Here is a 14,182-nt window from a genome sequence, read left to right on the forward strand (position 1 = left end):
TATTATGGCGAGAAACGACCATTTCATCCACTCTTGCCCCCGTTTCCCCCACACTTACTGAGCACCCAGGTAAATCCACCTCCCTGAAAAGGACAAAGAATAGAAAGATGAATAAGACGTCGTGCAAAACCTTCAGGAACTCACTTTTTTGGTCTGGCAAGTAAATATATTAGTGGAGAACTTAGAATACAATTGTATCTATCCTAAGAGAAGGTAGTATTGCAATGCCAACAGTTAGGTGGGCTGGGGGCATTAATTTCCCCATCATCTTCATTAGCATAAAACATAGGGAGGAAACAGTGAGTACATTATGTAAATAAAACTTCAAGGCAAATTTCCTTGCTTTTCCCCACTCTCTTTTCCTTTCAAGTGGATTGCTTACCAGAGCGTCCCATACAGAAATTCTGGGATCGCCCTGGCACGTACTGTGATGTTAAAGAAGGTTAGTCCATTTCCTCTGGAGAAGAGCTAAATTTAAAGTGAGATTTAAATTTAAAGGGGGGTGCCTGGATGGTTCAGTAGGTTGAGCGTCCCACTTCGGCTCAGGTCATGATCTCGCGATTTGTGGGTTCAAGCCCCACATCGGGCTCTGTGCTGACAGCTCAGAGTATGGAACCTGGAACCTGCTTCAGATTCTGTGTCTCCCTCGCTCTCGGCCCCTCCCCCGCTTGCACTCTGTCTCTGTCTCTAAAAAATAAATAAATGGTAAAAATATTTTTTTAAATGAGATTTAAAGGCCAAGTAAGAATTTTTCAGCCAAAGATTTAAGTGTAGAGCATTCTACCCAAGAGGAATGACAAAGATTTTAAGCCAGGTGACATCATCAAGCATGGCGTATGCCTGGACAATTTCCTTCTCCTTGTTTCTTTGCCTACAAAACAGAAATAATAATTCTTACATCTTTGCAATGCTGTGCAGATTACATGCTTGGAAAATTGAATGTGCTCTCCAAATGCTAATTCTGAGATTCTTTCCTGTGCTGGAAGAATGTCATAGACATATATGGTCAAGAAGAGAAATGGTGTGTTGAAGGAATGGGGGGAAGGTCTGGGTTGCTGAAAAACAAGGTAGGTGTGGTGGGGGAGAAGATGAGGCACAGGGAGGGGTTGGAATGGTGTCCATACCTTAGACTGGAAACAAGTCATGCAAAGACCTTTATGCCACTATAAGGAGTTTGTATCTATCCCATTGGCACAAAGAAACAATGGAGATTTTAAAAAAAATTTTAAAGCAAAATAATTAGGCAGATTTAAAAACTTAGAAAATCATCCTGGCAGCCTTGTGGTGAATAAATAGAAATGAGAGGATGAAACCAGGAAGACCAACTGAAGGTTCCCATGACAATTTAGTAATGAGAGGATAAGAATCAGTTAATAAGTCAATGGAAGGGAGGAGGAAAGAAATGAGAGGAGATTCGGAAATCTTGCCTAGTAGGTAAACCAATAGGACTGTGATCAGTTGAAGGTGAGGATTTCAGGGAAGTAAGACAAACATTTGGGAAAGAGTAGGGGGCTGGGTTGAGGGCAATGTCAGAATCTCCCTGCTGTGGCTGTTGAAATCAGTATCCTGTCGAGGCTATTTCATCCTGGACTAGTTTTCAAGACATTCAGAAGAACGCTCAGGGCTCTTCTTGGCTTTTTTCCTTGACCTGCAGTTCTGATAGGGATGGAATGAGGAGGAAAGAGGAAAAAGAGTGCATGACTGAGAGGGTCTGCACATATCTCACTTCATATTTCCAGTCTCCTGCCCTGTCTGCTTATTGGTTTCCTGGCCAGCTCTGGTGAGAGAGGCTGAGCTTCAATGGTGCAGGGGCACTAGCTGTGGTGGCTGTTGACTAGAAATCGCCTGCTTGCGGCAGAGATGAAACAATTTATTAGTTCTTTAGGAAGGTGTCAGAGATAGCAAAGAGCTGGTGCCCTCCAAAGGGGAGAGCCATGCATATGGTTCTTTCACTTACTTAAATTTTCTATCTTGACATTTTGAAAAAGATGGTTGCCAAGTGGTTTGTAAGTGTATGAATTGCATATGTGTTAGTTTAAAAATTGGATCTTAACATTAACTTAGAGTTCGGGATACTTTATAAATACATTTTTGAACCCGTTTCATTCTGAGGACACCTAACTGATTTACTCCACTCGGAATCTTCATTAATTGGTGTATATAGTGAAATCTGCATGTGATTATATATATTTTTTCCAGACTGAGATATTCAATGCTACTTTTAGCGTGCAGCAATTTTTAAAAATGTTTCTGGATTCTCAAATATAAAAACTCAAAAAGGAAACTCTGACAAATGTCTAACCATCCAGCTAGTTAGCTAACTAAAGAATTAACCTAAGAATAGGAATTTGGATAACTTTTTAGACTTTTCAAAAATTATGAGAAATACTCTGCTATATATATGTACAACTGTAAAAAATAAATGGAAGGAAACTTGAAAAAAACCAAGAGCATTTTATTTAAAACAACAACAAAAAAGAAGTATATAAAAAAGTACATGAAAGAAAACACCAGAATATTGATAGTATATATATATATATACATATATATATATATACCAAATCAACCAATCTAAAGGCAAATAAGTACATGTTTCATTGATTAAATAAGCTTACCTGCTATGCATTAACAATCATGATTATGATGAGAAAGAAGAGAAGAGGAGGAGGTGAAGGGGGGGACGGGTGTATCGTATTTATTGACATTTACTATATGCTTCTAACAGAAAGTACATTAACATCCCATTCACAAGCTTCCTGTATCTTACTTTCTAGGGTTCAAAGTAGAGTTAAGATGATTTGAGGAAATACTGGATGGACCACAACACTATAAAACACCCTACAAAGTGGAAGCACGTGACACTGTCCCAGTTCAACTTCCAGGCAGTGAAGGTCAGAGATCCTGGTTTAACTGGTCTGAGGGAGGGCCTGGGGACTGAGCTGTAGCAAAATTCCCCAGGTGATTCCAGTGGGTTGAGAATAACTCAAATGATGGACGTGGCATAACAAAAAGCTTCAGATGAGTTCATGATGATTATTCATATACCAAAAACACTTCTTCAGGCATTCAAAACATTCATAAATCTGCAACAAATCCTTTTCTAATGATTAACAGAATGGCCACCATGTTCCTTTTAAATAAATGGTCACTGTATATCGAAGAGGCAGGATTAGTGAGAGGGAGAGCAACATTCCAAAGGTCAAGTTTAATACCCAACAGGACAAATTGGCCAGCCCTGGCCTTTCAGAAGAACATTTAACCAAACAGACTGCAGAGGTTTGCTGCATATTAATAGAGCAACATTTTAAAAGGTGGTTGAAATTCTTCGTCTATAACTCCCACTTGAACAGTGCTTTTGAGTCAGAGTGCTAAGCAATGAACTTTTCCAATTTGTAAGTTAGAATACTTGAAACAGATCTTGGTACCTGCTGGAGAAGTGCTCAGAGGTGGACCTATTATGAAGTCATATTATTTAGAAGGAGCTTGGCTTTTAATATGATTTTCAAGACAGAATGACTTCGGGGAGTCTAACCAAGACTCTCTCATGAGCTGCATGTTGAATGAAGCTAACACGTGTGAAAAAAGCATTTTAATTAGTCTTTGAACTCTTGGAGACTGCAGTGGTGACAGGAGAAAACTCTCTCACCTGTAATTATCTTGATAATTTTGTCTTTTTAAGACGCTGGGCAGAAGGAAATTAACACCTAATTTTCTGTACAGTATTTCCTCTATAGGGTCACTGATTTATATGCTGTTTATTTGTATTGCAATTATAGTATCAGTTATAGCAAAAGTGTCGGTATGAATTAAAGTCAGGATTTCTAAATTTTTGTCCTCTGTTAATAACTTATGAAGTCTCACAGTGATGACCATCTCAGAGAAATAAAATCTTTGCACTATAAACGCATTGCATATGTTGCTAGGGGGCTAACTTTATTTTGTGATTGATTTAAGGAGCTAGAAATTTGCTATTGTCTATGGAAACTTTTTAAAAATTAAATGAAACAACATAATTTACTCAACACAGTCTTCCAAAATCTTCCCATATATAGAAAAGACTAACATGGGGCTTTCCTAGCAACCCCACTTTTCTGGCCTAACCAGACATTTGCAGGACGCTTATATGCATAGAGTTAGGATCCTACACCTCATTGAAAACACTTTTCTATTGGATCAAGACTAGATGCTTTGCAATAAATTTCTCACAAATCCTGCTACTTTAGACACCTAACAATATTCCCTATTCTCTGTCAGACTAGTCGTACTGGTATCCATAATCACAGTTATGTTTCTTCTCACCCCCCTTTTCACCCTTGCTATTATTCTTACCTATAATAATATTCCATAACCAAGTCCTTGTATGTAAAATCGATTAATTCTTCCAAGTCCTATTTTCTTTATGGAACCTGCCAGGATTTATTTATATCTTTGGTCTTTTAATCCGATGCTACTTCCATCTAATGATTATATTCTGCCTATAATATCCACTGTTGTTTCATATGTATTCCCCTTTGAATGAAAACCCTTTGCTTCCTGAGTAGGGATTTTATGTCTTTGTATCCCATAATGCCTCGTGTGGTACCTAAATTTGACAGGGCCTTAATAAATACTTGATTGAGTAATTAAGGCTACAGTCATATAAGCCAGGAAGAAAATCTAAAAATTTTCAAATCTATTGACTACAGTACTGAATATTTTGATTATGCTACGGTTATGTATATTTTTAATTGTTTAATAGCTTCTTATGTAAGCACCCATTCAGTCCAAATGACCTGACATTTTCAAATAAGGTATCTTCTTACATATAAAAAAAAAGGGCTCTGCAGTCACAGTCAATGATGATTTAATGAACACTCCGGATACAAAGCTTATAAAAAGAATAGTGGCCTGTTGTAAAAGATCTTGAATTTTATATTACTAATACAGTGTCAATTCATTAATTATAAATGCACAGCCATTTGTTGGTGAGAAGAAAACAGGATGTCAAGGGCAAATAAAGAATTCATTGGTAAAGTAGTGTCTTGGATAGGAACTTCTATTTGTCTAATGCTCTATGTAACTTTAATAATACTCAGCAGTTGGTGGTCTGTAGTGGTTCTAGGCAATGAGTGGATTGCCTTTCCTTTGTTTGCTTTGCAACTGAAGGATGTTTGCAATATTAACAAGCACACACACAGCCAGCCACACACACACACACACACACACACGCCATAACAAAAGCCCTGCCCCAAGGATACCATATGGCAGGGACCCTGCACCTGAAACCCAAATAAAGCCAGTAGCAACAGATCCAGTGTTTGTCTTTGGCTGAGAATTTGAACTGACATCAATTATACTTTTGAGCCTGGCCTGAATTCAATGTAAGCTTGTCAGTTGGCACTTTAGAAGAATGAATTAAACTAAAGCCTGTGTTTCCTTATCACCGAGCGAACCAGCCAAACTGCTTTGTGCGTGCCTTTCACATTTTAATTGGGGGAACTAGGAGAGCTTTTTTTCAAAGCGCTTCTAGAGCAGGTAAACAAAATGCATATTTTTTTCTAGGTACAAGATTTGGATAGTTCACACAGTGTTGCCAAGAGATCAATGCTGCAAAATGGGAAGATCAGCTAATAAATAAAATAGCTATAAAAACTCCAGTTACCTATTTTGAATTACAGATATTTTTGTTGCTGTTTTATTTTTGTTTTGTCTTAAATCAGGTCCAAAAGCATTTCGAGAAACAGTTGGATAAGTTTTTTTTGTGTTGTGTGTGTGTGTGTGTGTGTGTGTGTGTGTTTGCCAAATTTTGGATAACTGCAGGCTTACAGACATTTTTTTGAAAGAAATTAAATTTTAGAATATTATGGTAAATTGGTACTCAACTAAATATCCACATCATCTTTATAAAATGATTTTTAAATACATTTCTAAGTGTTAAGGAATCCTTCATGTATTCATAAAGTCAGCAACATATATTTTTAAATAAGTGATAGAAAAATCAGCAATGATGTTGGGTATTTTTATAAATCTTGAAGAGGTATTCATTCAAATATTCATTTATTACCACTATAATTGTTCTCATTTTTCATATTTATTCTCTCTTACTCCAGATAAGTCTTAATCTATGTTTTAAATTCCTGTTGTGAAAGAAAATTAGATTCTTTGAAAAGCTTGGGAATTGTGAACCAATTCAGTTTCTAGTAAGCACATATAATTTCTTTCCATTTTTGCCACTATTAGTGAAAAAACACAGTCTTTAAAATTCATGAGCAGTTTTTTTTTTTTTTTTTCAAAATACCATGTTTGTCACTACGTGGGACAGAACTGTTGACCAACTGTTGGTTTTGCTCATGGAGAAGTAAGTAAGCATTGGAGGTTTGTCTTTTTTTCATTTTTTAATTTTTTTAATGTTTATTTATTTTTGAGGGGGGGGCAGAGAGAGAGGGGGAGGGTCAGAGAGAGAGGGAGACACAGAATGTGAAGCAGGCTCCAGGCTCCGAGCTGTCAGCACAGAGTCCGACGCGGGGCTGGAACTCACAAGACTGTGAGATCGTGACCTGAGCCAAAGTCGGACACATAACCCATTGAGCCACCCGGGCACCCCAAGTGGTTTGTCTTTTAGAGTGGCACTTCCCACCTGGGAGCCACAGCTCCATGTAGCTATTGAAATTCGGATTTAATTTAATTAGGTGGCAATTGAGCACTTCAAAAGTGGCGAGTTCAATTGAGAAGCTGAACGTCTAATTGGACAGTGTAGATATAGAACTCTCTCAATGCGGAAAATTCTAGTTGATAGGGATGTTCTATGGTTTTGGGTGGTACTGGTACCCACTTACAACTCAAAGCATTTTTAATATTTATATTACTTAGTCATAATCTTCTAAGAAGAAGAGTGTAAGCTAATATCCTTGTTTAAGAAGTAAACTCTGAGATGCTGAATGATTGTGTGAGTTCTCACAAAGTCTCGTGAAAGATCAAGGAATAGAATAAATGGACAGATATATGATTATACAAACAATATTGCCTCAAACATAAATGTCTTATCTTAGTTATATGGGAACAATACATCATGTTGAATAGTTTCAGATTTATCTAAAATAACTAGCATTGTTATGCATATGGTAACTTGGGATAACTTATTTCAAATCCTGGTCATGGAATATATATATATATATATATATATATATATATATATAACCAATTATGAGCCATAGTTAGTTCTACCAGTCAATCCTAGACTTCCCAGGAACACTAGATTAACATATTTCATCAAACATTCTGAAATTTAGCTTTCTTTCTGATTCCCCGTTGTAAATTTTTCTTAATTACAACTGTGAATCAGAAATACAACTTTTCTCTTAACCTCTGTAATTCTACCTCTCATCCCCTACTCAGTTTGGCTTGGTTGGACATGCTAAGATGATGGGGATTAACACATTTTAAACAGGTGTGTTGCAAGGGATCTTCTTTTTGGAAGAACTGATGGTTAACATCTCCTCCCAAATCTGCATTTAGTGATATCACGTTGGTGGCTGGAAATCATACATAATGAGAGTAATCACATCACGGAAATCTGCAAATGCTACAAATCCAAGCACCGCCCGTCTTGATATCTGGTTGCTAAGCATTAGGAGCATATCAACGACTTTGGAGACATGGAGAAACCTTTTTTAGAAGCAACAGATCTACTTTTCTACTCTGCCTCTTTACTCTGTCTCCCAAGGATTAGGCCTCCAATGGTTTTGGCAGAAATCCTAAGCGGAAAATAACATAAGGACAACAGTCAGGAAATATTGAATCATAAAACTATGACTAGGTCTCTTTTAGCGAGTGGTGTGGCAAATGGAGACAGATACAAAAGTTTGTTTCTGTTAATCCAGGAATCAAGGAGGCGAAGGTTCACGTTTACTTTATAGTCAAAATTGTAGCATAATGTGGTAGATAAGGATATTCTATCACTTACATATTTAGTTTTCCATATTTACCTCTGGAGCCACTTTGTGTGTATACATTACAAGATTAACATAAACCCACAGTAGCTAACTGGTACCTGCCAGATATTAGTGAAAACCTTAAGACAGACTTCATCATTGTTCTTGTCTAAAACGGGTTTTAGGTCAGGGCAGGAGGCAAAACTAACACTGTGATATGCATACTTAGTCTGGATGGTTAATGCATAGATCTACTTCATTAAACAGAATCCTACAATAGCCTTAAAAATCTCTGTCTTACTCTAGAAGCGTTTGACAGGGAAGATATATTTATTTTTGCAATAAATGAAATAATGTAAAATGTGGGGAAATAGGTTCAAGAAATCCTTACTCTTATGGGTTAAAAAAAAGCTTAAGGTGGAAAGCTGCCGCCACAGGGCGAAAAGCGCCTGAGGTTAGTTAGCAAGATACTATAACTGTATCAGGAGTAATTTGTTATAGGGAACTACTTTCCATCTGGCGCCAATATACTATTGTGCTATGATCACAACTCCAAACGCCGCTTGCCCCCCAGGCCCTCTGTATCTTACACACACAAGTTAATGATTATTACTCGATACTTTTCTTCATGTTCACCAAGTGTGGAAGGTCTTGAGAGCTCAATAAATATGGAGACAAAATCCCTGTTTGGGGCTCTTGCCTCCTCCTGGACATTAGCCTCTCTCGTTTTCACTTCTGTGTCCACTCTCTTGCTGGACGAGAGAGAACTCCAGACTCATAGTCTGCAATAGCAAAATACGTTTTTATAACCCTAGGCTCCTATGGTCTCTGGCATCTCTGGTTTCTATATACTAGGGATATCTAAAATGATGAAAGAAAACTCACAATAAAGCCCAACTTCCATACTTCCGGTTATTACAAAACTCCCACAGATAAAGTTACTGATAATCAAGAGGACAACTATTATATGAATATATTAGGTCACCTCTATGCTGTGGCACAAAAAAGTGCATCTTGCAGAATGAGCAATTGGATGTTATTACATGTTCATGCACGGCAGCTGATTTAGAAGGTACAGTGTATGATTGCAGACACTAAAGGGAAGAGTCAAGTGACCTGGGGGCCCTAATACTTTCCTGGGATATTTGTGAGCCTTGAATCTGCTTAAAGCAGCTTGTTGATGCTGGTCACGGCTTAAGGAAAATACATCACATGCTGGTAGTTTATAGCCCACTGGCCCGTAATAGCTATAAAATCCAAAACAATCCACATTATCATGGGAAACTAAAAACAGACTTAACTTTTATGTTATTATACCTTTGTTCTGATTTGCAAGAAATGGAAATCATGTGCTTAGATTTATACGGTCTATTAACATTTTATGTGTCTAAATTCTCCATATTTCTCTTCACCATCTCAATACAGACAAAGTTTTCCTTTGGACTCCATGACAAAATGTGCAGGAAAAGAAAGCGCAGGAATAAACCAGAGCTGTCCTAGATGTAGCACTCTCCATATGAAAGAGAAGCACAGGGACTAGAGAAATTTACTTACAAAATTACTCAAACCAACATATGCATGATAGACTTCTGAATCCTAGTGGATTCAGCATTATCAATGGACTACAGTTTGGTTGAAATTCCCAAACTAGTCAGAATCTTGCCCAGTAAAATCATGAATTACAGTCATCCATCTTGAGCCCCAGTCTTGCTTTAAGATATTGTGTAATTATACTTGAAACTGAAAGATATTAAAAGTAGCAATTGAGAGACAAGAGGAATAAACTAAAGAATTTATCCCACAGGAATCAATGCAGCAGCATCTAAGAATATATGTATAAAGATTTCCATGAAACCATTGTTTGGAGTGGCCAAACCTCGAAATAATCTAAATGCTTATCAATAAGGAAAAGTTGACAGGATCTTTAACACATCCATGTGATAAAATGTCATTCAGCTGTTGAAAAGAACGAGTTCGATGAGTTAGACCTAGGTTATTGTTGTGGAAAAAATAACAATTACGTGTCATTAGGAAAAGCAAGTTGCTGATTAATACATACTGGATAATTTCCCTTATCTAAAATGAGTGACAAAAACATACATGAAGCAATTCTTTCAACTATCTTCCACTTAACCGATGAACCGAATTCATCTGTTATCCATTCCCTCCAGAAACTAGGCAAAAGGCACGTGGGTCCCTTTCTGAAAATTGATTCCTATGTGATTGTCCGTACTGTTCTGTTCCTACTTTTAAACTTTCACTTACTAAGGGTCGGCTCTGTTTGTTACTAAACTCCTTTGTGCCTCATGGCATTGCTACTGAAATTTTGCCATTTAATAAAACGTTACACAAAGTGCTTGTGAGTATGTCGTAAAAAAGAGTTGTTGCTTCATGTAGACAAAGTTAAAAACTTTGTAAAGACCACATAAATGAAAGCCATTGAAACCCTATATTGAGAATTTAGGCATGGGCAAGACCACTGTGAAAAGAGCAGAGAGGAAAATTAAAAAAATAGAGAAAACACTATATAGTAAGATGCTCAGCGAATGTCTTCAAAAGCCTGATCCACTTTAAAGAGAACCAGACTAGAAATCTGGGTGTTTTTTACGCAAGACAATTTAAAACCAGCTGGCTCCATATGCTTAAGAAGCATATATAATGTGTTTTAAAGTATACGATTAAATTAATAAGATATTCAAGTTATGTATACGTCAGCTGTATGCTCTCCATTTGCCGACCATCTACCAATTCTGATTAATGAGATAAGATGTCTTTGATCATGTATATTTGTGTGTATTGACCAAGCAGGAAGATGTGATGGATATATTTCAATCTATTAATACTGGGCACCAGGAGCAAGAGGAGGCTAGAGAGTGAAAAAGAAAAGAACGGAAAGGAAACAAACCAAGCAGTTCTGTGCCAAAATAACAAAGCACACATGGAGTTATACCCAGAATTGCATTGTCTCTGGGGTACTGCTAGATACCTATGAAAATAGAAATTGCATGTGGAGAATTTCACTGGGCACCACGAAGAAAGAAATTGATTTCATTAATGAGGGAACAGTGGGTAATTTTTGTTCTGGCTTTTAGTTACTTGAATGCAGTAGTCTGACTCAAGTAAAAGTTAAACTTTCTTTAAAAAGAAGTGAAACAATAAAATGCAAACTTTCATGACTTTACTTCACGAGAAGTTTTGGAGATTATGTTTGTCTTTTTTTCTAAATGGTTATTTATTTTGAGAGAGAGAGAGAGGGAGAGAGAGAGAATGGGGGAGGGGCAGAGAGAGGGCTCCACACTGTTAGTGCAGAGCCTGGCATGGGGCTCGACCTCATAAACCTTGAGATCATGACCTCAGCTGAAATCAAGCTTAACCAACTGAGCCACCCAGGTGCCCCGGAGATGATACTTTTCTAAATGATACAAATTTTGCATTAAACAGCAATGTACCACCATTTTTAACATAGAACCTGGGCGATGGGAGGAAACCGGTTTTAAAATTTCTTGAGGAAAGAAATGAAATGGTATAGAAATTAAAAAAATATTACCTATACCTATTTCTATTTTCCTACCTTTAGCGCTTATGGCATCAATGGTCAAAAAAAGGTGACAGGGTCAATTGAGCAATGAGAACTGGGAGCTAAATGAAGTAATGAGTCGGTGCTATATATGGTTTTCACTTTTCCTTTACAGCTAAAATGAGGAAATGAATAATTTAATCTCCAATAACCTATATCTTGAGAGTAGATGTTATTCTGGGAAGTCTTCCCTGTGACATTTGTTTACTAAATTTTTTTCATAGTGGAGTCCTGAAAGAATTTCAGATACAGTTTTGATCAAAACAAAAAGAATTTTTGACGTTAGTCTATTAAAATGGATAAGGAGTTGTTCACACAAAAAATTGTTGGGTCTAATATTTCCTATTGAAAAGTAACTGGCATATGGTTCTTTTTTTTTTTTTAATTTTTTTTTATTTTAATTTTTTTTAACGTTTTTTATTTATTTTTGGGACAGAGAGAGACAGAGCATGAACGGGGGAGGGGCAGAGAGAGAGGGAGACACAGAATCGGAAACAGGCTCCAGGCTCCGAGCCATCAGCCCAGAGCCTGACGCGGGGCTCAAACTCACGGACCGTGAGATCGTGACCTGGCTGAAGTCGGACGCTTAACCGACTGCGCCACCCAGGCGCCCCTAGCATATGGTTCTTAATTGTTCCTTTGGTAGACGTGAAAAGAAGTACTTCTATTTATTTGCTCTTAAACTCTTTGGCTCTTAGAAAACAAACAACACAATAGCACAAACTTCTTCTCATCCCTTCATTAAAAGTCATCTCTTCGCTGTGAAATTTGGTATGTTCATAACTTTTTATGTGATTTCAAACAGGGAAAAGTGGCAGGAATGATTTAAGAGCTCATAAAGGCATGCTCTTTACCTAAGTTTACAAGGGTTTTGACACTTGACATTAATTACTTTGGTGTCTACTTATCCCTATCTCTCACATCTTTCTGATCTAGTCTATACATTTCAAAATGATCGGGGAGTAGACTGCAGGCCCCTTCTCTCCTATATGTTGATGGCTGTGTCCTATGAACATATCCCTTCTCTCCTAATATGTTGATGGCTGTGTCCTATGAACAAGGGCCTGGTCCTGCAAAACCATAGCATACTTATCAAAACCAGAAAATTAAACACTGGTTCATACTATCGTCGAAACTGCAGTCTATGTTCAAATTTCGCCAGTTATCTCCTTAGTTTTCCTTTAATTGAAGTTTAAGTGACATAGGACATTATCTTAGTTTCAAGTGTACAACCTAATGATTCCACATGTGTATATATTGCAAATGATATTGCAAATTATATTGCCATGATAATTCCAGTGAACATCTGTCACCATACATAGGTAAGTGGTTGTGTTTTGTTGTTGTTGTTGGGGATTATTTTTTACGATGTGAATTTTTCAGATCCATACTCTTATGTAATATCCTTTCTCACGTTTTTTCCTGGGTTCGAAATCCTGTCCAGTAGCATATGTTGCATTTAGTTGTCAAATTTCCTCAGTTTCTTTAAATCTGGAACGATTCTCAGACTTTCTCTTTTATTTCCTTGATATATTTTTCTTGCCTTGATATTTTTGAAGAGAATTGGCCAGCTATTTTGAAGAGAATTGGTAGAGTGTACCTCAATTTCAGTTGCTTTGATGTTTCTTCATGATTAGTTTCAGACTATGGATTTTGTCCCCCAGCAATTCCACAGGGATGGTTCTCAGTGCATCATATTAGGAGGCCCTTGATGGCTGTTTTTTCTCATTATTGGTGCCGTTAGTGTTGATTGCTTGCCGGGTAACTATCTGGTACTGGCCCCAGAAGGAAAAGAAAGAAAAAAGAATGCCAGATTACAGATATTTATGGATTTTTTTCTTTTTTATATTAGCTTTCTCAGTGGAAAAACATGGACCAAGAGGCTAACGCCCATCATCGGACTTTCTTGCTTCATGCTTTGACCAAGAAGGACCAAGAAGGAGAAAGTATTCCCATGAAAACTGCCCTTTTAATGGGAATGGTTTAGTCCCTCCTGCTGGACTGTGACACCTAGGCATCAGGACCTATCAGGACCAGGGCCAGCATAGTTTTTCCTGACTTCTGCCCCCTAATCCCACTCCTATGTTGACTAGCCAAAATCCCAAACTGCAGTCTCATGGTTTGCAAATCTTTATCTTCCTTGTGTAATTACTATTCCCGTTTCTCCAACCTCCATTCCACTTCTAGAATGTGTCAAATTGACTGGAAGGAAATTCCTTGACTTTTAATTTGCATAGAACCCACTTCCCAAGAAGACCCTTTTCTGCTCTTCACCCCCTCTCCTAACCTTGCATTTGCTGTATAACTTATCTTTACAGTTTGGGTCTTGTCTTCTCATGGGAGTCCATTTTTCCCCCCTGAAAAAATGGCCCCCAAAATTGGCTAGCCTTGACTCACTCTCTCTTTCCTTTCGGGAGTGATCCAACTGACCTTCTGCCATAGCAGTACCCTATTGTGGCGAGTGACTTGTGAAATCAGTGTCATTAAACCACCATTAAGCTGCAAAGGATTTAATCCCCATGCCCAAGAACCTCAACTAGCACTTAAGAAAAAATACCCACAAAACAAAGCCTTATACAATCAATTGACAATTTGGGTTATGTAAACTCAATGTTCTGTGAGAATTCAGAGGGATGGAAGCTGGTAGAAATTTTAATCAGCCAGAGAAGATAATGTGGAGAAACTGAGGTTTTTA

Source organism: Lynx canadensis, chromosome C1, assembly GCF_007474595.2.
Source record: "Lynx canadensis isolate LIC74 chromosome C1, mLynCan4.pri.v2, whole genome shotgun sequence".
Taxonomy (NCBI): domain Eukaryota; kingdom Metazoa; phylum Chordata; class Mammalia; order Carnivora; family Felidae; genus Lynx; species Lynx canadensis.